This window comes from Papaver somniferum, chromosome 2 (assembly GCF_003573695.1).
Source record: "Papaver somniferum cultivar HN1 chromosome 2, ASM357369v1, whole genome shotgun sequence".
Lineage (NCBI taxonomy): Eukaryota > Viridiplantae > Streptophyta > Magnoliopsida > Ranunculales > Papaveraceae > Papaver > Papaver somniferum.
Genome location: NC_039359.1, coordinates 84,326,541 through 84,351,092, shown reverse-complemented (window position 1 = coordinate 84,351,092; position 24,552 = coordinate 84,326,541). Strand labels below are relative to the sequence as shown.

Genomic DNA, 24,552 nt, shown 5'->3' with positions numbered 1-24,552 from the left:
TAGCCGTTATGTGGGAAACTGTTCGGAAACCCATCTGTGACAGTTTACGATTGGGACATTCCTAACCGTATAGTACTCTGGTAAACCAAAAAAAAAAGGCTCCTAGAAACGGCTACATATCTAAGCCGTAATTTCCAGCATGAACAGGAATCCCAGCCGTTTTTCTGGCTAAAAGTAAAAAATAAGGATTACGGCCAGGAATCCAAACCGTAACTCTGACAGACCACCAACTTTGCAGGTCATACATAATTACGGCTTGGTATGCCTAGCATTTCCCAGCCGTAATGCTCTATAATTTCACTTCTACCATTTCAAATCGGCTAGTTTTTTGAATTTTGAAAAATATATCCGTTTGAAGACTAATCTATAGAAGGTTCTAGCTGTTCAACCACCTATTTAAACTTGAAATAAATTGTTCTCCATATAACCACCCATTCCAAATCAAAATCACACCTACAAGCTCTAGTAAAACTCCTAATAACTCAATGCAATGTACTCAAAGGATAAACCCGACTTTAATTTGGATGAAGACTTATCTCTTTGTCAAAATTTTGTGTTATGCTATCCAAAGAAGGGAGAAGAACGAAGGAATGGTTGTGTACCAAGTCAATCTTATTGGAAGAATATTTTTGAAATTTTTTGTAGTGAAACAAGTAACCCTAACAGACGCGATAGGAATGAATTGTATCTTCGATTCTCAAACATACGCAAAAAAATGGAAGAGTATATGGATTTACTTCGTATATGCAAGCAACTTCGACTTAGAGGTGAGACTGATGAAGAAGTCGTAGCTCAAGCTAACAAGGAATGGAGGAAACAGAAAGGTTATAATTTCAACTTCGAAACTCAAATGACCATCATCAAAGATTTCTTGATACATCGGAAGGGATGTTATTAAAACCAACTTTGTAATGGGGATATATTAAGCATGTAATTTGTTTTATTGTGGTCTAGTTAATGAAAGTATTAGTAATTTTCAATCGTATTAAGAATTCATGTTGAATCAAAAAATTTCTCAACTTTCAAATCTAATTACGGTCGGGAATGTTTGTAAACTCAATCGTTTTGCAGACTCTGGTTATTGAAGGAAGAATAACGGCCAGAAATTAGTAAATTCTTGTCCGTTTCCTATAATTACGGCTGGGAGTTCCTGATTTCCCAACCGTTTTGTGGTGTTACGGCTGGGAATTTCTAATATCCCAACTGTTGTGTTGATTTTCGGCCGGGTCGACAAGTTTACCCAGCCGTTACTGCAGAAAATTCCATTATTTTTTTCCAGATTTTCGACGGATTTGAACTGATAAAATTGATGTTGGGAGTTGATTATAAGGTTATCTTGAGTTTTGTGATGAAGGGTTTCGTCATTTGTCTTCAAAATTTGTCAAAAAAAATTTCAACAAAATCATCATTTTTCCTTCTTCAAAACTCAAAAAAAATCAAGTTTAGATTTACAAAAAATTAATATTTGGATTAGTCTAATCGATTCACTAAGACTGATTAGGGTTTTTCCAATGGATTGCATATGAAGATAAATGTCTAAGTCCACATAGGATACACATTCATTTTTCCTAAAATTCTTCTCCAGCCCAATTTTTTAAATCAGTGTGAAGATGACATGGCTCAATCTTTATTAGACATTGTCAAGATGAATGTCAAGTTTTAGACATTCATCTTGACAATGTCAAGCTATCCTAGTAAGCTTTTACTTAACTAAAATTAATTCCAATATATTAAATAACCATTTTTAGTTGTAATAAAATCAAAATAAAATTTACATTTAATTAAAAAAAAAATAACAACCAACAGGCCATTGGAGGTGAATTATTTTTTCTCCCTAAATTTAAGTTAACATTGGAATAAGGATGTCTTGTTAGTGATTCCGCCTAGGAAACACACACAACACCATTGGAGAAGCTTTTAGTTAGCTTAATCAATTTAATTAACACTAATCAAATTAAGAATAGATTAAACATTAAAGAAAATTATAGATAAGGGGTCATATAGGTTGTTATTTGACGACCCGAAAGAAAACCCAATACCCCACCCTTTTTAAGCCAAATAATAGGATTCTTTTTTATTTGTTTACAATTGAGGTTGTCGTTGGTTTCTCAGAGAATATCTACACTTTCTCTTATCTCTTGTTTCTCTCCTGTTCTACATCCTCCGCCGTCAACTACTACTGATCTGTTCTTTGTGGATCGATTCAAACATCCATCAGGCTTTCGTGATTTGGTATGTAAACATGTGCTTTTGGTTCCACTGTATATTTAATTATTATTTTTCTGCAAACAAAATTAGAAAATACACCCTTTTAATACAGTCAAGCTCCGTGGTGAGCCTTCCTTGGGTAATCATCAAATCAGAACCTGTTAGAATACTTGAATTTTAAGAGTGTTTATAATGTCTTGAGTAGCTAATTCCACTGTCTGTTTCTCTTCTTTCTCTATTGTTTGCATTTCTAGGGTTTCAAATTTCATGATCATCTTTTATTTGTTTCAATTTTGAATTTGTTAATCTTACAATATATGCCGTCATTTATTTGGAGGATTTTTTCTTTCTTTCTTCAGGCACAACTAATTCAATGTCTGATGAAGTGGATTATGAGAGAATTGCTCGGGAATCCATCGCATATAGACGATCACCTACTCAAGAGCAGAAAGACAGAGATACGAGAGTTTTCGGAAAAATACGTAAGCGTAAACCTTATAATTTCGAAAGTTTCAGCAAGCGATTGAAATATCATAATCGACATTGTCCAGAGGCTTTATGGAATGAGATTGCCATATCTGACGACAAGGAGAGGTATATAAAGGAGCTACGGAGGCAGCACCAAGAGAAACTTTCCCGGCGGTTACACCGGGAAACTGCCAAGAGGTTGGGGGTGACTATGCCTTTAGATGATCTTGCGGACGTGATCACCCCGGTTACTGCTGCAACGAAGAATAACCAGCACCTATAGCTTTCAAGAAACGGCATGCAATTACGTGTATCGATCCATCCGTACACAGCAAGAGGACACAATAAAAAGTTAGAGATGGGTACCCTTCAAGCCCATGCAAATGGTTTCCGATTCTCAAATTGCAATATCCCTTTGCAGATGGATGTGATGTATGACAACATAAAGCATGCTTTCTATCAAGATGTTGACGAGAGAATGGCCCCTTTCTTGCACTTGAACTTGCACAACCCCGTCATTCTAGGGTCTAAAACAACAAAGGATATCCAGTTCGTTTGGTGCAGACCTCTGCGGGGAGTAGAAGGAAGGGACCTCTTGCTCGTGATTCAGACAAGCTTGACAAAGAGCGGCAAGAGACTGTGGGTAATCAACTTATGCATAAGTTTGTCTGGGAAGTCGATTCTATATGGGGTCCATTGGCTTCAAATGAATTTGAAATGATAGAGATACATCATGGATTCCATGCAAATCTCCCCATCAAGAAACACACTTCCTCACCCTCCTTCCTTGTAATGACTTTAGATTGCCTGGTTCACCTTAATGAAACACCTTTCTTGGTACTCACTCTAAAAGAGACAGAGATTGTAAATCTGGTGCGAACTCAATCTGACTCAGAGGTGTTCAATATGACATTTGTGTTTTAGGACTTCGGGCTTGATGTCTGTCATATTAACGCAATTCCTGCAGAGCATCTCCTTCAAATTAAAGTGTGGCTCGATGCAAGAAGAGTTAAGTACTACGAGAACGAGCAAGATATTTCAAACTGGCGGACCCAATTAAAGACGATAAAGGATAAGCCAGAGAACTTCATACAACAAGGGGGATGGGGGTTTCTCAACCCGGGGGAGGATCCCAACGAATACTCTGACAGCTCTGTGGAGGGTCTTGCTAGATACAACATGACTTCGGAAGACTCAGATGGCGATTCTGATATAGGTCCAGAATATAAAGAGAAGTGCACGACCCAGACAATAAGACGGGTAAATGTGGTGATGTCGGACGAATCAGATTCTTAGAGAAAGATGAATGCCTTACCTGTGGGTAACTATATATATTCTTAACAGAGTAGTAAGGCGGTGTTATTTTGCCTATCCTAAATAGTGTTGGCTTTTTATGATTTAGCATCAAAAGTTGGATTAATAACAATCTCGTTTATGGTTAAGTTAGTGTTGGCTTTTTATGGTTAAGTTAGTGTCTTAATAGTTTATGTTAAGTTGGATTAATAACAATCTCGTTTATGATATGGTTTATAGTTCTACTCATATGGTTAAAGTTAATGTCTTATAAGATTTTCGTTTATGATAAACAAGATATGGTTTATCGACAATGTCTTATTAGTAACAATCTCTTGTCTTATTCGTTTATGCTAAGCTGGATTAGTAACAATCTCGTGTTTATGATATGGTTTATCGTTTATGATATGAATTTAAAAATCTCCCGTTTATTATATGGTTTATCGTTTATGATATGAATCTCTCGTTAATGATATGACAAAATAACAATCTCGTTAAAGCTATGCTAGATGAGGGTAATAATTCTCTGAGCTGTTCTATGTGGCCAACATGAGGTGTCTCTCCAACTCAAGTTAGAGAGACCAGTTTTTCACCCGTGCGACGCACGGGTATGTTTCTCACATATGAAATGTTAGGGATTCACGTTGTGCAATATTTTTACGTTTTTTAAGTCTTTTTTTATGTATATCATGGCATTTTCTTAAAAAATTTAGGAGATGATATTTATTTTTCTCTAATATATTCTTGAGTAGAAGTGTAATAGAGATCCCAATACATCGTAGTATTAAAAAAATCCTCATTTGGCTGCTTGATTTTCTTTTTATAAATTCCCCCATCTCGAATATTTTATGTGATTATATTTATTAACATAAAACAAATATCAGACAGCGATTTCCTTCCATAGCTTAATGGATTTTTTAAAAAAAAAAGTTTCTCTACAAAAATCTAAAAAACATTTACGTGCAAATTTTTAAAAACATAAAATAAATTCAAATTTAAAGAACATAAAGAAAATATAATCAAACAGAAATTGGGAAAAAAATATAGAAATAATTATAAGGAACATATTTGCATAGTGCACTGGAATATCTTTAAGTTCTTCAGTAAAATTGAGTTTACCTGGGAATATTTTCATCATACCTGATAACCAGACTGATACGGTGTTTTCACCGATGAAGTGCAATCTTGGATCTCTAGGGACACACTGATATATCCTGTTGAAATCGATATGTAAAGTTTGTAATGACTACTATATCTTGTAATTTTTCATACCGACTCTTAAAGATAATTGCATGAGTATGTATATTTCCGGATGTATACGCGGGGATTATAAGACTTAAGCCCGTGAATTATACAAATATTGAGTAAATCCATGAATGCCAGTGAATTATGAGTCACACACGTGATTAATCTATGTGTACACAATAATTATGTGGTGATTAATATTTTAAGTTTACTAAGTGTAATAAATATTATAAAATGCATATTTTGATCAAGATTCCATATTTGAAGAGAATCCATAATTGTACATAACAATGTGTACGTAAACTCCATATATATTGAGTTAATTTAAACTCATGAATTCGTGTGAATCACATTTTCATGTGTATTTTAAATCCGTGAATATATTGCATTCATGTAATTATTTGTACAAGTATGTGTATTCAAAATTCTTATATAATAAAGTGATTGTGTGTTTCATTTATTAAGATAAAATTGACATCAAACAGCACTTTTTGTTCTAGTCTAATTGGTTTATTTATTTTCCTTTTCTTTGCACACTTCTAAAAACAATTTTACATGGATATGCTTAAGATTTCGAGATAAATCACTAAGCCCGATACAAAAAGAAACTATTATTAGTCCTTAAGCTATATACGGGTATATACTTTAATAAGATCCCTAAAGAAAAAACTATTGACGATCTAGGTTTCATTTTACTAACCAGTATATCAAATTCATGCAATTTATAGGAATGTGTGGTTCGGTTACTAATTCAATACATTCACGATAAATTCAGATTTAATTTTAACTTTCAACTTGAATCAAAATTAATTGATAAAGAAACGCGCGGGTGATATAATATTTAATATTGGATGGCAATATATCCTTGTTAAGAATAATGAAATATTACTGAATGTATAATATGCAACGTATACTTGTTTAAGATAACAATGTATATCATTTTGTATGATGATTTTTTTTTCTAAATATCTCTGTATATGAGTGTGTGTGTACATATAAGTGTATCCTTGATTTAACCAAAAGAAGTGCCTATATATGTATTTTGAAATTATATGATAGACCCTAAATAATAAGGACCCACAAACTAATATGTGCTGAGAGAGTGTAAGAATGCCGCTAAATTATAAATTCAATTCGTGTATTAAGTGAGTGAAAGTATTATATAAATATGGAGTATTACTTGAGTGACTTTAAGTGTACCCGTGAATTTATAAAGTGACTTATATAAAATGTTTATTTATTTGTACGTGTGAATTTTGCAGTGAATAATACTCTAAGTTTATTAATTGTAAATTATAAATATTAGTAACATGATAAATTTTGATTATAAAATATTTATAAATTGTCTACCCATCTGTGAGTTCATCTGAATATATACGTATTTAAATTTAGGATTGCATGATCTCATATGCAATGCACCTGGAGGTTTCAAGGTCCAAATTTGCTATAACTGGTTAGTAAATCAACTACCTGCTACATTAAGTGAAGTCCCATATTCCTGCATATGGGTGCAGTTTGTCCCACCAAAAATTCAATACTTCGTGTGGTCAGTTGCCCAGAATGCCATCCTACAGTAGATAACTTATTAAGAAGAGGATGTCAAATCCAATCAACCACTTGTGCTCTTTGCAATTCTTGCCCAGAATCTGTAAACCATCATCTTCTACACTGTGAGTACTCTCACAAAGTTTGGTCTTATTTTATAAATGGTTACAACATTAGATGGGTGCAAGGAGGTACAGTTTCCATGCAACTGCAAGCATGGAAATTTGGAAGAGGAAGAAATAGGGAAAGGAAGTTATGGCATCTGATCATTTTCGCAGTGTGTTGTTCACTTTGGAATGAGAGAAACCGAAGAGTAATGACTCACAAGAGACCCAAAAGTGTAGCAGAGACAATCATTGAGATTAAGAATCTCATATACATCTAGGGGACATCAAAATTGGTTCTTTGCAATCTCTTTTAAATACTTGATCATTCATGGGAAAGTCATTCTTGACTCTAGATAATAGAAAGATTTTGTAACAGAAAGAACTGGTTATGGGCATAGAGCCTAACCATTTGTACAAACTAAAAATGGGGCCCTTGGGCCTTATTACATTTTTTCTTTTATATATCAACCTTTTCAGTAAAAAAAAAGGATAATCTAGGATTGCACATATGATGAGCGTATGCCGAGCGCATTTACACCTTTAAGTTTCCGTGAATTATAATGTTGTGCACTTTTAAAAGAAGTAAACTATATGGGTTCATTTTAGTTTATTGGAGTATTATTATTTCTTTGGTACTCGATTTAAATTATGTACTCGATTTAAATTATGTTGTATATTTTTAAAACTCGTAAACTATCTGAGCTCATGTTAATTATATAACATCAACAGTTCCATGTGTTCCCGATTATAATTATTTCTTCGGTACTCGGTTTGAATTCGTATTTCTTTCGTACACGGTTTGAAGTTGATCTGTATTTCCCGCACAATTGGTGCATCTTTTGCGTGGCATAATAAAATCAACGCAGTACATAAAAGAGCGGGGCAATATTTTAGTGTTGTCAAAGACGTTCCGATCAATTTTGGCTAAATTGTCAAACATATTTATAGGCAAACATTAGCGGTACCAAACCAGATTTCCCACTTTCAAGAGAAAAACAACAACTAAATTTCCCACTTCCCTTTACAATTAGTAAGAGACTTCACTAATATTTAGTAGTGGTGCTGCAGTTCGCAACGTTACAGTAGAAGTAATATCCCATGAATGATCCATCACACCACACCTTAATATTTACAATGCGAAAATCTGACCAAGAACGCAAACAGTAAAATATAATTCCTTATATATATGTATCTTGTAATGGAAACATAATGAAGGGACGAACCTGTGGATATAATGACTTGTACTCGCCTACCATTAAGAAGAGCATTGGGTTGGATGACTTTTCCATGCAGCCCATGCGTAGCTGATTAATAGACATGAAGGTAAAATTTAAATAAATCATTGTCCAAAGGATTAGTGTGTGCAGAACTACAACCTAATAATCCACATACCCATTTTATCAAGCGGTTCCATGATTGTGGATATTCCTGGAACTCACAAAACAATTGCGAATGATTGCATCTACATTAGAGTATATCATTTTCTCTGACTAAATTCAGAAATTTGTGAATAGTCTGGATTTACAAAGTCTGTAAATATGCAACAAAAACCGTAAAATGAGCAGCTATTACATTTTTTTAATGGAAACTGCAATTCCAATGTGGTTTGTCTGGAATACTATAGATGAAAGAGTATGTTGTTGATTGCGTACCTTCATTATTCATTACATACTGAGTTGCCGAGCTTTAAAAATTGACAGTGGAATGAACAACGACGTGTGGCTTCCAATAATAACAAAGTGAACAATCAACGGCTTCGAATCTGATCCTTGAACAAAAAAAAAAGCCAATTAACTCAAGCATGATAAAAAAAAATAAAAATACATGAACACGTATATCACAATACTAAATAGTGACGTGCGTAATCCATGTTTTTTGGTTTTGCTATAGATAATCATATATGTTTAAGCTATGACCCGCACGTGGAAGAAAAAGCTTAGCACGCAACATTCTCTCACAACCCTTTGTGATACTGAAGATGATTAATGGTTGGTATTGTTGCAACTTTGTCCAAGCAATTACAAATCCAGTGAAATAAAAGAAAATTAAATTTATACCACGATGAGTTGTATAACTGAGTTGGGTTCACATAAGCTGTGGGGAAGCAAAAATTAAACAGTTAAATACCAAGATTCAGCCACGCGTGCCATAACTATTTTCCCATCGGTGTCGTGTATAGTAACTCACAATTGCAATTCACGCCAATTTTTAGATCCACAGTTAGATAAAAGAGGTTCTTCCAAATTAGAGAAGCCGATGCAAGAAAAAGCATAGACGGTTTCAGAAAAAAAAACATATACACATAAAAAAAATTGTTTGTGGAGAAGTGATGCAACAAATTTAACTGTAACACACTTAATTAAAAGCGCATCTGAAACAATTGGTGGCCGCTACCTGTTCCATAGAAACCAGCAGCTGAAACAAAGTCAGGGAGAGTAGTAGTTCATTTATGCCCAGAAAAAACAATATGGATATATAAGAGTTAACTAAAGCACAGTATCAAAAACTAATGAGCGTTGTATTATACACAAAGCTCCACCACTACCGTCTACCCATTATATGCAACAACAAAAGCAGAAACCAATGCTGGTCTGCACACCATAACCTAAGATTTGTATCAGATAAAAATAACTTCAATTCAGAAAGAAAATAAATAAATAACTTCAATTCAGATAGGTCTGCAATCCATAACCTATCTCTCTTTTCTTCAACCCTGCAATTCCGTAGTTTCTTGCTCAGTAAAAGAGGTGAAAATCAAAAGAAAAAGAAGGGAAACAACTTTTAATCGGGTGCGGCTCTTTCCGTCTTACATGGTATATACGAAGATTTTGAAGAGATGTTGATTCACCGATTTCATCCATGCTAAAATCTATCAGAGATTCCCATTAAAATAACATTCAACGGCTTGAGAATACCTACAAAGAAACAACCGCCCGTGAATCAAATAACAAAATACAAATCGTAAAAAAGAAGAAAGAAAATGCCGCCATTAGAAGAGAAAGGCGACGTTGAAAGATGGGGCTTGGCTTATGCTCAATGCTTTATATAAAGAGACAAATTACCCATGAATAAAAAGATTTGTTTCGAAAAATTATTACACAATATCTAAAAGATCATCTAAGATTTTTATATTTTTTGCTTGATGCATTTACCTATCGTGTTAATTTTAGAAAGCTCAAGCAATGGAAATCGCGGGCTTACCTATTTAGCTAGTTTTTTACTAATGTTATTTTACCTTAAATTAACCTTCTTTTAGAACACATACCAAATTTGCCATATTTACCCAAAAGAAAAAGGGAAAAGAATTATATTTTGATGGAACGAACATTAAGTTAGCACAAATAATATTGAAATCTCATTCATTTTTGTCGGTTTCACTTTTTACTGAATTTTTTTTCTTCGTTCTTAGCTTTACTGATTTTTTTTCTTGGTTCTTAGGTTTGCTTTAATCATGTAATACCTCCACGATTTTATATTAATGATTATGTATTTTGAATATTAGGCAGGATTATTAATCAAAAAAAAATACAGAAGAAGAAGCACGTTTCTACCTGCAGGTTAGCATCCACCTTTTTTCATTGTGTATTTCATTTGTAAATTTTGATTATTGATTTTTTAGTTTCAATTGAATAGTAATTAGACTTAGTTGAATTATCAACAATATAATTATACAATATTATAACCGGACATTAGACATTATTATTATTATTATTATCGTTTTTCTGTGATTGGTTTAATTTTATGATAAAATCATGATGAATAATGCATGTTTCTTGTGATGAATTCGTGATGATGGTATTTTTTTTTATGATTGAATAAAGCAGATTTATTTTATCTATTTTCGGAATGTTATGATATTTTATTATATTTAATTATTTTAGGTATTTATTTTGTTCGTTGTGATTGGTCGAAAAAATATATTGTGGGGAAAATATTTTTGTCGGATATTGTTGTCTAAAATACTGTAATACTACCAAAACAAAAAAGTAAGGTGGGGCCAGAATCAGCCAGAAGCTTCGGTTAACCACGTCGCTCGAAAAAACTCTATTTTTATATAAAAAATATGTGGTAAACGTGACTAGGATAAGGTTAGGGAAATATGCGGCAAGCATGACTAGGATAAGGTTAGGGAGATATGTGGCAAGCATGACTAGGATTCTTTTTTAGCCTCGTGCTTTATCCATCAAGCAAATGTGAGGATATAGAAATAGAAATCCAAGTCACTAACCTGTTAAAGATACAATTGTCATTCTCCATCTTCTAAATCTTTGTAGTATGCACGGTTTATTCTATACGTGGTGTTGCTAAGTGAGGTATTGCAAAAAGTATGAATATTACTAGGATGCTGGTCGCTTCCCTACCTATTGAGGGAAGAAGGCCTTACCTTTACTGGATACTGCAGCCACTTTGCAATCACTCTATTTTGACAAGGAATCCTGTGGCTTTTAAGGCTTAGGACAATCATATGAAAGGGTGGGTGGAAAGCAATGGGGTAGGGGTGATCCAACTGTTCCACATATTGTAACACTGAGAACGGTGGTTGTATTTAGCACCATGGACTGTTCTGGATGGTTTCTTTGACCATTTTGCAGCTTGAGAAGCTGACTTCTGCACAGGCTATTATATTCCAGTTCACCAAGATCAGTTCTGGATGGTTTCTTTGACCATTTTGCAGCTTGAGAAGCTGTTGCAGTGTGTGTACTGGTGGCATCAAATTTTGCAGCTTGAGAAGCTGCTGCAGTGTGTGTACTGCAATCCAACAAGTAGATCCAGAAAAGGTTTTACTTCACTAGACCGCTGACAGGGAGTCCAGGCATTAGGCAGGTTGCTCAAGAGGCTGAGATGGTGTTTCCTGGTGCGCATGTATAGATTTGTTTGTGTTCTTTGAGGTTGGTTTCTCGCTTTCGGGAAATTCTTGCTGTAGTCTTCCAAAGGGGTTCTGGTTCTTCAGATGCCAAATTTGAAGATAGCTTCATCCTTTACAGACTTTCTGATGGGGAAATGCAAGTTCTCGAGAGAAAGATTTGTTCCTAAAAGCAATTTATAAGACCTAGGAGAGACCGAAAGAGGGGTTTTACGGGTGTGTCTAACGACAAGAGCTTATCATTTTGTATGTTGCTATGATTCCATCAGTTTGTAGTTTAGTTACACACACTAAATAGTATCTTGAGTTGTTGCTTATCATCAAGTTACCAGTTATAATTTGCATGAAAATGATAAGTTACCAAGGACATAGACGTAGTGCGAGTGAACTCGTTTCAATGCCTTGATGGGTGGTCTTTCGTTGACCAGTCATCATTATATGTAATGAAGATGAAGATGCAAGGGACCAGTTTTTTTCCTGTTCCAGTGGGTTTAGTTCTTTGAAATTTATCTAGAGTCTCTAGTTGGCCGATTGGGTGTAGTTTTCAGGTTAGGGTTAAGGTAAGAAGCTAGAACATCTTCTGCTTCTTTTTTTCTGGATAGGAAAGATGATTAAAAGTTGATTCATTACAAAAACTACTGTCTGGAGGTAACAAACCAATCTTTAGTGTCTGATAGTTGCAGAATTAAAAGTTGCTTAGGGAGAGTGTCATCAGCAGAATTTGCTGTTCTCTTTACAAACATATAAATTTCCAGTCTCTAAAAAAAGCTTAGTCTGTGTAAACATCACTGAATCATACTAGCAGCCCAACTAACACTTTCAGTTACATCATCACAACATTCCTCTCCTTCCAGGTGTGGTTTCCAAGTACCTTTTCAGTCTGACACAGCCCATTCCAGTACTGCTTTCTAACATTGCTCTTGCTTCAACCTGCTCCCCATCTAGCATTGTGGTATAGCATAACTACCTGCAAAACTCTTTGAATTAGTCCAATACATGAAACTTATATCCACCATATCTTCCTGTGCTTTGTATCCAAATACTTAGATGATTTCTTGCTGCTTTCAGTGCAATGTGATTAACATACCAGCACTATTCAAAGCAGATATATTATACACACAACATTCAACTCAGGGACTTGACTTGACAAACTTTTCATCGTGCAGCTAGTAAGGAATGCAAGTTCAGTGGTTGATGTAAACTAACACAAGCAGAGAATCCAAAACGCAAAAACTTATGAAAATCTAAAAGCAAAGATAAATGTACTCATCTTCTTACTGATGCTTTCAAAGACGGCGTGTTCTCTTGTTTGGTAATTGATAAGAGGGGAAATGTAACGTCATTCAACTCTTTAAAACTCATGGTAACAACCGTAGGCTTTTCATCATACACAAGCACGGTATCTCCTAGCAGCATGGAGAACTTTTTGTCGTCATCTGATATCACGTGTTCAAACCCAAGCACAACCTTGAAAGCCATACCTGGTTCCACAATTCTATTATTCTCGACATCTAAGCTAAGTTGGAATTCGCTGAAACCAATTCCAACACCCATTCCAGCAAATTTCGTAAGTATTATAATAACTTAGGTTCGCGAGACTCAACTAGAAGTTGTCCTGCTTTACAAGCTTCATTTAATTTTATTCCTGGCCGAAGAGTTGTAATAATTGCTTTTTGTGCCTCCAAGAGAATCTCATATGCTAAAGTTTGTGAAATAGAGGGTTGAATTAGAAGTGTTCTAGAAGTGTAAGAACAGTAATCATTATAGGTTGAGCTGATACTGACTACAATAATACTTTCAGGTTCATAGATCAAATTTTTATCGTTACTTGCAACGAATTGTCCAAACTCGAATTCCAAATCATTCCCACTTTGTATTCACGCCGTGGGGGTGTTTGAAGAAAAAGAATATCGGAGCCTTCCCAGTATGTATTTGCATGAGACTTCCAATGTTCATAAAATACATCTGATCGATTTGGAAATTCTGGAATATCTATGGATTTCATATGACCACCCACTAGCAATGGTCCTCCATCCTCAGCCATAGAAAATAACCTGAAAATTCAGACAATTTTACAGGTGAACAAGTAACAAAAGAGCAACATTGACATTAAGAAAAGAAAAAATCAATCACTGCTAGCAATTAAAAAAAAAACAACAACAAAAATTTCCATTCATGTTGATCCCACTGTGATTATTTAAGCTCATTTTGTTTCTTCAGATACATTAAACAAAATATAAAACAGTTCAGAAATGGAGATGAGATCAAAGTTTAGTTGACACAGACACACCAATCCTCACCCATTGCTTTTTAATTCCTTGATTCATTAAAAAGCTTAACAAATTTGCACCATTTCACCCCTAAAACAATTTTATTACTCCGAAATTTGTACTCAGAACTTGGGGAAAAACGGTATTGAAATGGGGAGTTTTCTTTTTAACTTTCAATTTTTATTCCAAAAAACATCTCTACTAATCTATGTTACTCTTTTTTTGATCAGCAAAAATCTATGTTACTCTTCATTTAATAAGAGCATCAGATCTAAAGAAGTATAGATCACAAAAGTGAACCAGTAACACAATGAATCACTAACCATAGAGAAGAATTCTAGTTATTTTAATTATCTGAAATAACCCTCTTTTCAAAAAATCTTCTAGAAATACCGGACAAATAAAAGAATACACAAAAATAGGATTTATGGACATATATAGACAAATGTTAATAATTATTTACTAACATGCCATTAAGGTCCTGACTTTTTATGCATGGTCATGTGTGAATATATTACAGTCAGCTGCCTAGTCGGAGGAGATAAAATTATTTAAAGCAGAAGAGAAACTTTCCCAGCTGTCTGAAATCTCTCAAATCGCTTGATCGATCAAGCGGGTCAGTAATAAGGAGATCAAAAGTGCTGCTTACCCAATTTTAGATACGATTCGTTTTGTTTTTTTAGGAGACTTTTCTATCTAGCACAAGACCAAAAAAAAAAACCGTTCGTTATTTTTCCCTTCGTTAATACTTGGTATTTCAAAACTAGGATTTACTAATTTCGTATGGTTTTATAACTAGGATTTGCTGATTTATTTCTTTGTATTTTTAAAACTAGGGTTTCAAAATATTTGGTTGTGTTGGATTTGCCTACCATCAGTTTGTTGGTGTTTGTAAACAAGGTTTGCTACTGTTTGAGAAAATGTCCCCCAGTAAACTTTGTACTTGAAACTTCGCTGTTAGCCGAAAGTTGCATTAATACATTTACCATATAAATCTTGTACTGTTAAAAGTTCTTCTACTTTCTATTGAACTGATGGGGGACGGGGGAGGTGGGTGCAAGTGGGATCCACCAGATTTTGAGAGGTGTTGTTTTTGTAGTTATAGCGACCTGCGGGTGCAAATGTCTATGGCATAATAAAAGTTTTATATTTTTGAGGGGGTCAAAGTTAGTTTTACTAGCAAAAGACTCATGCCATCTGCGCCTGCCGATTAAACCTAACGTTTGAAACCCACCAAGACAACAAACACCATCAGGATTTCTGTGTTAGTATATTATGTTGGAAAAAAAATGGGTTTCACAGAGGATGAATGAATCAGAAAAGAAAGTGTTGCACTCCAAAACTTTCAAGGCTTGTATAAATTTCTTTTAGACAAATATTTCTACCCTCCCAATAACAATTGGCGATTACAACAGGTATGCGAAATATTGCCTTCAGGATACAATGAAAGCCCTGCAACGAAAAATTGAATTCAAGGTTTGTACCCCTTGATTCAATCAAGAACACACAAAGAGATTTCTGATTTCTGATGATGCTTTTTGAAACAGAGAAAACAGATTGATTTTTCTTATATATTAAACGAAACTGGGAGAAGCTATTTATAAAGGGTTTTGCACCTGTTGGGAATAGGTTTTTTTATTCGCCAACAGGTTTCTATTCACGAAACGTCAGGTTCCATCATCAACAGACATCAATGGTGTCTTTTGGATTCGAAATTTTCGAACAGGCTTTTATCGGCCAAATAAAACCTTCAGTTCAAAAAATTCTTATGATTCGTGTATGACATTTGAGAGTTTATTTCTCTACCAAAAATCCAGATGGAACATAGCCTAAGCCTAGGCATCCTTTTTATATTTGTATTAGAGTTTGTGGGCGCATATGTACTACACAGTGCACATGCAATGCGATAGAGTCTCAAATTAACGCATGTTTGTCAAGCCTTAGTGTTCCAAATGTTTTAAGACATTTATGTACTTTTCATAAATGTCAAAACCTTGCTATACATCTCTTCTTTTGGTTTATTACCGTGCTTTTTGTTTTCCATCATTTTAATAATATCACTACGGCACCATGCCACCATCCTTTCTGTGTATAAAAAGAAGCAAAAACACAATACAAGGACGGGAACGAAAACTTGATATATTTTCTATCTAATCTTTACCACATCTTCTTTGTTTAATTCAAAGCAAAAAAATCAATTTAAGTTTTGGGTTATAGGCAAGGGTGCACAGGAACCGAGCCGGACCGATGGACCGTCCGGGAACCGGTGGAACCGTACCTGTTTTTGTACCGAACCGAGGAAGGGGGTACAGGTACCGGTCCAAAAAATAGGAACCGAGGCTACGGAGGTACAGGTACACAGTCCTATCCAAGTCCCGTACCGTCCCGGACCGAATGTACCGAGTAGTAATAGCCATTAGATTTAGGAAACAGTTTAGCAGTCATATACCTTTCTTTTTTCAGTGTTTCTGACTCTGGGTGTTGTGAATAAAGGCTTTGATTCAAGATTCAATTAATTGGTTTCTAGCAGAGCAACGTTGGATATTAGGACATTTTAAACTCAAAGATCACTTTGCTGGTGAGTTGATCCATCCTGTTGTTATGCGCCAAAAATATCACCAAATGGTACTAATCACTTAATATTACTGGTTACAGGTGATTCCATTTCGTCATAACCACTCTTTCTCTCAAAATCAAGTAACTACATTTGTTTTATATGTCAGTTTTAATGTAGACCTTAGTATAATGGTCGTTTTGCTTGCGCTTGTCATTGATATCAAATCATATTTTCTTGCTGTAGCTGAAGAAGACTGAAAGTATGGTGCGGCGGTACAGTTCATCACGAGACGACATCAGGAAAAGCATCAAACATGCTTTAATGTTGCTCTGAAGTTTCCCGTTCCACCAATCGCCAATTATTTTTCAGTTGTAAGGTGACCTTCGTAATGTTAAAACTTTTTTTACTATTTTTCATTTACAATCCAAACAACTTAATTGGCTAAGTTGTATGTTTGTCCATGTACTTGTTGCAGGGTAGTTCACCCTATTCATGAACAACCTTCATGTGCTACCGTAGGGTGGTATTGCTTTTGTCCTGAGTACATCATCCTTCATGAGCTCCACTGGTCATATAGGCCAGGACAAGAAAGGAAGTCTGGCAGTATAACTCACTGCTTGAAAAAATTTGTCTGGAACCGAGACTGGTACCGGAACCGTATATGGTACCGTACCGGTCCCGAATAGTACCGGAACCGGGGTACAGGGTACAGGTACCGGTCCAAAAAATAGGAACCAAGGCTAGGGAAGTACAGGTACTCGGTCTCGACAAGAACCGAGCCGAACCGTACCGTGTGCACCCTTAGTTATAGGGGAATTTCTTGTAGGGGTTTTTCTAGCTCAGCTATCACTCTAAGGTAAGGACCCTTGATTGGTATTTGGATGGTTATTATTCTACTTTCAATAATCTACAGCCGCGGGGTATAAATATTCTAGAGACATACTTCATAATACTATATATAGATTACTGTAGCTTAACTATCTATCGATCAAAAAAGAAAAGGAAAAAAATTGAATGTTGGAACAAAATTTGTTCGACCTCATAGCATATAAGTTCCGGCTACGTCCCTGACTGATGGCAATGTGTTTTGGTATTTCGACGTGTTTTTTTCCTGTGGAATGTACTACATTGGAACAGGGTTGTTAGTTTGCCTTTAGAGCGGGTTTTTAATAAGTTGCGGCATCACTGCCATTTGCTTTTTTGATTTTGTTAATGTCTTAGAAAATGATTTGGTTAAAGTTTTAGAAAATATTCTTTTACTTGGAAATTCACTTGGTGATCAGTTGTGATATGCGTGTGCTTCCAATTTTGTTAGACTTTTATTTCTCAGTTTTTGTATTGATAACTAATTAGCCGGAGAATCATGATCCGGGGATTTTATGTTCAGCGTTCTCTGTTCATGTGTTGCACATGCAGTAAGACTTGAGTAATCGATGCCTCCACTCATTGGGAATCCTTTATTTGAAATTGAAATGATTTTGAGTGTGTGGTTTTTTCATATATTTTTCTCATGTTGTAGTTGCATTTATCCATAAATGTGTATCGATCAGACTATAAATTGCATTTGCGTTATGTATGTTAATTGTATGTGTAGCATTCTTACGTTGTTTTACAACTAGAACTACTATTCTTGAGATCATTACTAACCCAAAACTATTGTCATAGGTGCCAAGTTATGTGTATTCCTGGAGAGGTTCCAACAAAGTATAAAGATTCAATGCCAGTGGTGAAGAAAAGGTAAATAGGTGCAATTGGAAACACTATTATGGAAGTTTTATTTGATTAAGCCTACAATATCTAGTTTTATCCTCTTATAGTAACGAGTGTAATGACTTCTGCACAAATGTTTATCAATGCAATTGTGTTTTGTAGGACGTATATCCACCCCCGGAAATACAGGGATGGCTACGGAAAGATTACGACTTACTCCAGCTTGTTGTCTTTAAAAGAACTACGTGAAAAATTAGAAGACCATGAGCAAGCCATTTTCCGAACAACTTCAATTGGGCATCTTCTTGACATGCCTGAAGAACAGTCGTTGTCTGGGGCGTTAGTTAATTACTTATTGTCTAGGGAGGTTGCCTACCCTGTTGTTCCCGGGGAAAAGGCCGAAGAAAAAGTCGTAGAAACATGGTTCAGGGTTTGTGACGAGGAATTTGGCTTCGGGAAGGTTCCTGACAAGAAATCAGGCTCTATAAAGATTTGTGACAACCCTTTTAACAAAGATCTCTGATTTAGGAAGCTCGAGTTTACTTTGATTTCTGGTCTTAGTTTTAGGAAGCTAGATCAAGCCTTTATCTGTCTAGCGGAACCATCTACCCTTAAGACAAGGTATTTTTCCACCATTGACAGCGTAAAAGGTTCTCATCTGAGAGCTTTTATATTTGGCAAAGAGGTTGAATCTAGTTCAAAAAAGAAAGAACCTAAAAACACAAAGGTTAAACTTGAAAGTAAAAACAAAGTCATAGTAACCGAGAAAAGGGTTGATTGTTCTAGTGAAGAAAGGGTCAAAGTGGCTTTATTGTATTTTGTCCACTTCTTCCTTCTGGGGCATGAAAATGATGCTAATGTCGAGGATGAGTTCTGGCACCTTGTCGACAACCTTACAGAGTTTAACAAGTACCCTTGGGGGGAATTAGTGTATGACAGGACCATTATAAAAAGTAGGTCTGCATCGTACCTCCGAGAAGTATATAATGATAATCTCCGCCAACTCACGATATATTCCTCAGTAAGAATTATATAAATGCCCTCAATTCTGACGGGCTTCACAAACCCTCATGAGATAATAAAAATATCCCTCTCCAACTACAGGCCCATCAGGGGTCCATCAACATTTTTCTTCTTTTCGTATTTGCCCTTCCTCCTTTAAACTTCGTTTGTGAAGTCCGTCTCTTCGAACATTCAGAGAAGAGAGAAATCTAAATCTAAACTCTCCACCACCATCTCCATTTCTACCACCACCATCTCCATTTCTACCACCACCATCTCCGTCGCCATCACAACCAACACCAGTTCCATCACCACCACCACCATTACCACATACCACCACTACGAATAGAGAATACAGTGGAAATAAAAAGAAAAACAAATTCAAATCTGAAAATTATCTTCCAGCCATCGCCACCCCCACTGCTATCTCATGTGACGACGGATGGTGAAGAAGAGATAACGATGTTTTTGCGCTTAGGATTCATGAAACGAAGAAAGAAGATTTCTCTTTCAGCCATCGCCACCACCACTGCTATCACCACCGTTTCATTACGAAATCGATAAGAACAACCTACCTGAAGAATCGATTCTAGTTTCAGATCTGGAAACATTGCGTGTTGTTGTTGATGACGATAATAATAGAGGTGGGGGTCGTGGCGGTGGCGGTGGTGAAGGAGGATATCAAATCTGTTGTTTTATTAGAAGAAGATGATGGTGGTGATGGCGGTGGTGGTGAAGGAAGATACCATATCTACAATGATGGTAGTGGTGACGGCGATGAAGGAGGTATGTATTTCAATCTATCAATTGATTATCTTCTTTCTCTAGTTTGAGTTTCTGCTGGTGGTGGTAATATGTAGATAAAATCAATCATGAAGATTGTGTTGATTCAGGTTCGAACGATGAAATAAAATCAGTCTTGAAGATAGTGGTGGTTATGGTTGTTGTGGTGTTGGTGGATATTCTGTGTGCTGGTGGTGTTGGTGATGCTGGTGAGATTAGAACGATGAATTTTGATGATGGAGATTGTGTTGGTTCTGGTTGGAATGATGAATTAAAGTTGTTCATGAAGATAATGGTGATTCTGGTTGTTTGTGGTGTTGGAAATGTTGTACGCTGCTGGCGGCGGTGGTAGTGGTGGTGGTGAGGTTGGACGACAAGTTGCTGAATACTACTCCATCAACTATTGACAGTAATGACTGAATCTGTTTTCAATTTACATTTGATTGCACTAGTATTTGTGTCAATGATCTTGTGATTTTGATTGTGTTTCAATTGTTTACTGGTAATGGTTTAGGTGAATTGTGTTTATTTGGTGTTGTACTGGTGGTAGTGGAAGTTGTTATAGTGGTTGTGGTGGTGATTGTGGTGGTGGTGAGGCTCGAATGATAAAGAATGATATAAATGGTAGTCAACAACCAATATTTGTGTATCAACAATAGAAATTGATCTTAGTGTAAAGAGTCAACAACAAATATTTGTGTATCAACAATAGAAGTTGACCTTAGTTTAGGGAGTCAACAACCAATTTTTTGTGTATCAACAATAGAGAAATGGAATCAACAACCAATATTTGTGTATCAGCAATAGAAATTGATCTTAGTGTAAGGAATCAACACCAAATATTTGTGTATCAATAATAGAAATTGACCTTAGTTTAGGAAGTCAACAACCAATGTTTGTGTATCAACAATGGAAAAATGGAATGAACAACCAATATTTGTGTATCAACAATAGAAATTGATCTTAGTTTAGGAAGTCAACAACCAATGTTTATGTATCAACAATGGAAAAATGGAATCAACAACCAATATTTGTGTATCAACAATAGAAATTGATCTTAGTGTAAGGAGTCAACAACAAATATTTGTGTATCAACAATAGAAATTGACCTTAGATTAGGGAGTCAACAACCAATGTTTGTGTATCAACAATAGAAAAATCGAATCAACAACCAATATTTGTGTATCAACAATAGAAATTGATCTTAGTGTAAGGAGTTAACAACAAATATTTGTGTATCAACAATAGAAATTGACCTTAGTTTAGGGAGTCAACAACCAATGTTTATGTATCAACAATGGAACAATGGAATCAACAACCAATATTTGTGTATCAACAATAGAAATTGATCTTAGTGTAACGAGTCAACAACAAATATTTGTGTATCAACAATAGAAATTGACCTTAGTTTAGGGAATCAACAACCAATATTTATGTATCAACAATAGAAAAATGGAATCAACAACCAAATTTGACAAATATTTTTGAAATTTTGATTTTTTGGATCAACTTCAGTTGTTGACACCTAATATTGACGACGGCGGCAACAAAAAAAAACAATGGTGGTGGTGTGTGGCGGTGGTGAAATATTATTACTGGTTGTATTTAGTAAGTGGTGGTGGTGAAATGGTGCTGCTGGTGGTGGTGAAATGGTGCTGCTGGTGGATGTGAAATAATAGAAAAATCTATTTTTTAATGAATAAGATTTTTAAATGGAAAATAATATTGTAAGTAAGGGTATTAAGGTAATCTATTTTTTAATGGATAAGATATTTAAATGATAGGGGTATTTATATTGTTGTATAAGGTTATATTTATTGGGTGTCAAAACTAAAGGTATTTAATAAATTTACCCTATTGGTTAAGGAGACTTTGACGATATTTTAACTGACATATGAGAATTTCAACGGTGGTATTTGATTTTATTTTAATGTATCACGGGATGCCCAAACTGCAAACTGACAGGTTAAAGAGGTGATTCCGCTGAGGTATGAATTAGGAGATGGCAAGCGGCAGATTTCTTGTGTGTCGTTTGGAATGCCAAGAGTGGAAACCAGAACTGCATGATTTGCCAAGCCAAATGGAAGGTTAGTCCTTTACAAGGTGCTAATTTTACTCATCTCTCTCATAAAAGAGTACCATCCTCTCGCAACTTTTATACCCAAAATTTGGGAACCTTTTGGTCATTGAAGATCCCTTGGATTCACAATCTCAATTCCCCTCTAACAGCTCCCCGCACATTTGATATCAAAACATACCGAGAAATGTCAGATGTTCACCTCATAGAGAAAACTTGAGCGCGATGATTAAGCTTAAAGCTCTTGTTGTTGATATTAAGCAAGACAATGATGTTGCACATATGCCTCAAAGTTGTCGTGCCCTAGTTGACCTTGTCACAATTCTTGATGTAACTTGTAGCATGAGGGGCTCCAAGATTGACTTGTTAAAGCCAGCCATGAGGTTTGTGATAGAGAACACTGGCCCTTCTGACCAGTTATCTATACAGTAGTTACTTTTTCATCTTACGTCAAACCAAGGACAGAGAGAGGTAGGTGCAATTGAGGTCCGCAGACCCAAGTTGTCTTTCAAATTTAGTTACGGTAGAACCTCTGTAAATTAATACTCGTTAAAATAATAAAATTTCTTAGTCCCTTCATGGGCCTATAGTACTAAATTAATAATTCTGACAGTATAATAATTTAATATGTTTCAAAAATCTCCCTTAAATATTTATAGGTCACAAATATATATAAATTAATAATTACTAATAAAGAAAATTGAATTTTTTTTTTATACATATCAAACTTTGGGAAAATATGAATCAATAGTTGACTGTTTGTCTTTGAAGTTCAAATCTAATTGTATTTCATCCTTAATTACGGTTATTGACCGACCAACAATTTAAATGGTTTAATTATGGTTATTGACCAACAGTTTCTAATGGATGAATATCTAATTTTATGTAGTCAATAGTCAATAGTTGAATACTTCACATTCCAAATCGTTCAAATTAAATAAGTCAAATTCAATTTATTGGCGTTATCAATAGGAATATTCTCTAAATCAATATATATTATAATTTATCTTTAAAATAATAAATTATTAATTTATCGATAATTTATTATCTCTTTAAATTAATAAAATTTAATGGTCCGAAGGATATTAAATTATAGAGGTTTAACTGTACATATGCTTGGCATTTTTGCAATTTATGTTATTCGTGGGTGCATATATTGTTATGGGGTCAAAGTAGTAAAGCTTAACAAAGCCAAAGTGGTGTTTAATCTTGATTTTTCGGAGAAATCAAGATTACTGACCCAAGTTGTCTTTTATTCTAGTTGAATGAAAAAAGAGAAATGACACTCACAATAAACATTGTTGTTCAGAGGTTAGATAACGCAGCAAAAGCTGGAGTTGGAGCGACTCTATGTGATCAAACAGGTACTGTCAGAGAACCTAGAGGATTTTATGTTGATTATACTACCAGAGATGAGTTAGAAAAAGTGGGAGCAGATGCGGCTTTCCAATGGATAACACAGTGGAGCGGACACACAATCTCTTTCAGGAGCGATTCAGAACCACCCTTGTTGTTGTTGATAGGAATGTATGCAAAAACTCGCCAACAGAGATATAAAATAAGTGAAGATTTTGAGAACAAAGAAAAATTTGAAATCAATTTCATAGTCCAGGACTTCACTTTAGTAAGGACAGAAACTGTTATTTGGGCAGCAAGACTTGCTATTTTTTGTAACAAATATATGATCAGACATAACTGGGTTGATCATAGCCTGCGGGCGATTCTACATTATCTAACCATTCAAGACTGCATCAATCTGTAATGATCAATCGATGTTCCAATTATGGAACAAATGATATCCTATTTTTAATGCAATGAGGTTGACCTCTTTTATGAAAAAAAAAATCTTGATTTTTCGGTGGGTACATGGCTAGATTATGTGTTGAGAGACCATCTAACTGGAAAAATAGATGTTTACAGTTATGAAGTAGTTTAATTAAAAATTGCCAATGGTAAGACCAGTTATTGTTGATTTATCGTCGCCGTCAAAACAACATAGCGGCAGTATAAACGAACATGCATTATCTCCGCTAACAAATGCTATGCTAATGATCAGGAAATGATTTTGATCTATCTTTCATTTTTTTAATGAGTTTTCCCCTTTTATTCTATTTAATTAATTGAACACATTTTGTTTTCAAAATCATAACTTTAACCAAAAAATTGTTGTTTTATTGAGTTGTGACGAAGTACTACCCAGATCTTACACCGTTGGGAGATAATTTTACATATATAATGATCCTTTTTTTATCTTTTTAATGAGTTTTCTCCTTTTGTTCAATTTAATTAAAAACATTTTGGTTTAAATAGAGGAGAGAACCCAATTTATATATGTACGTAGTATATACAACCAGTCAATAGAGGAGAGTTCCCTTTCTACACTCTATTTTATTTAACTAAACAGATTTTGATTTAAATAATAG

General features: G+C 35.0%; 1 long non-coding RNA gene across 1 annotated transcript; it reads left to right on the top strand.

Annotated features, from left to right (window-relative positions):
* Positions 1-2,093: 2,093 nt before the first annotated feature.
* Positions 2,094-3,516, top strand: LOC113353648. Its single transcript, XR_003361442.1, has 2 exons — positions 2,094-2,232; positions 2,568-3,516. It is a non-coding gene; the product is annotated as an uncharacterized LOC113353648 (long non-coding RNA).
* Positions 3,517-24,552: the final 21,036 nt, after the last annotated feature.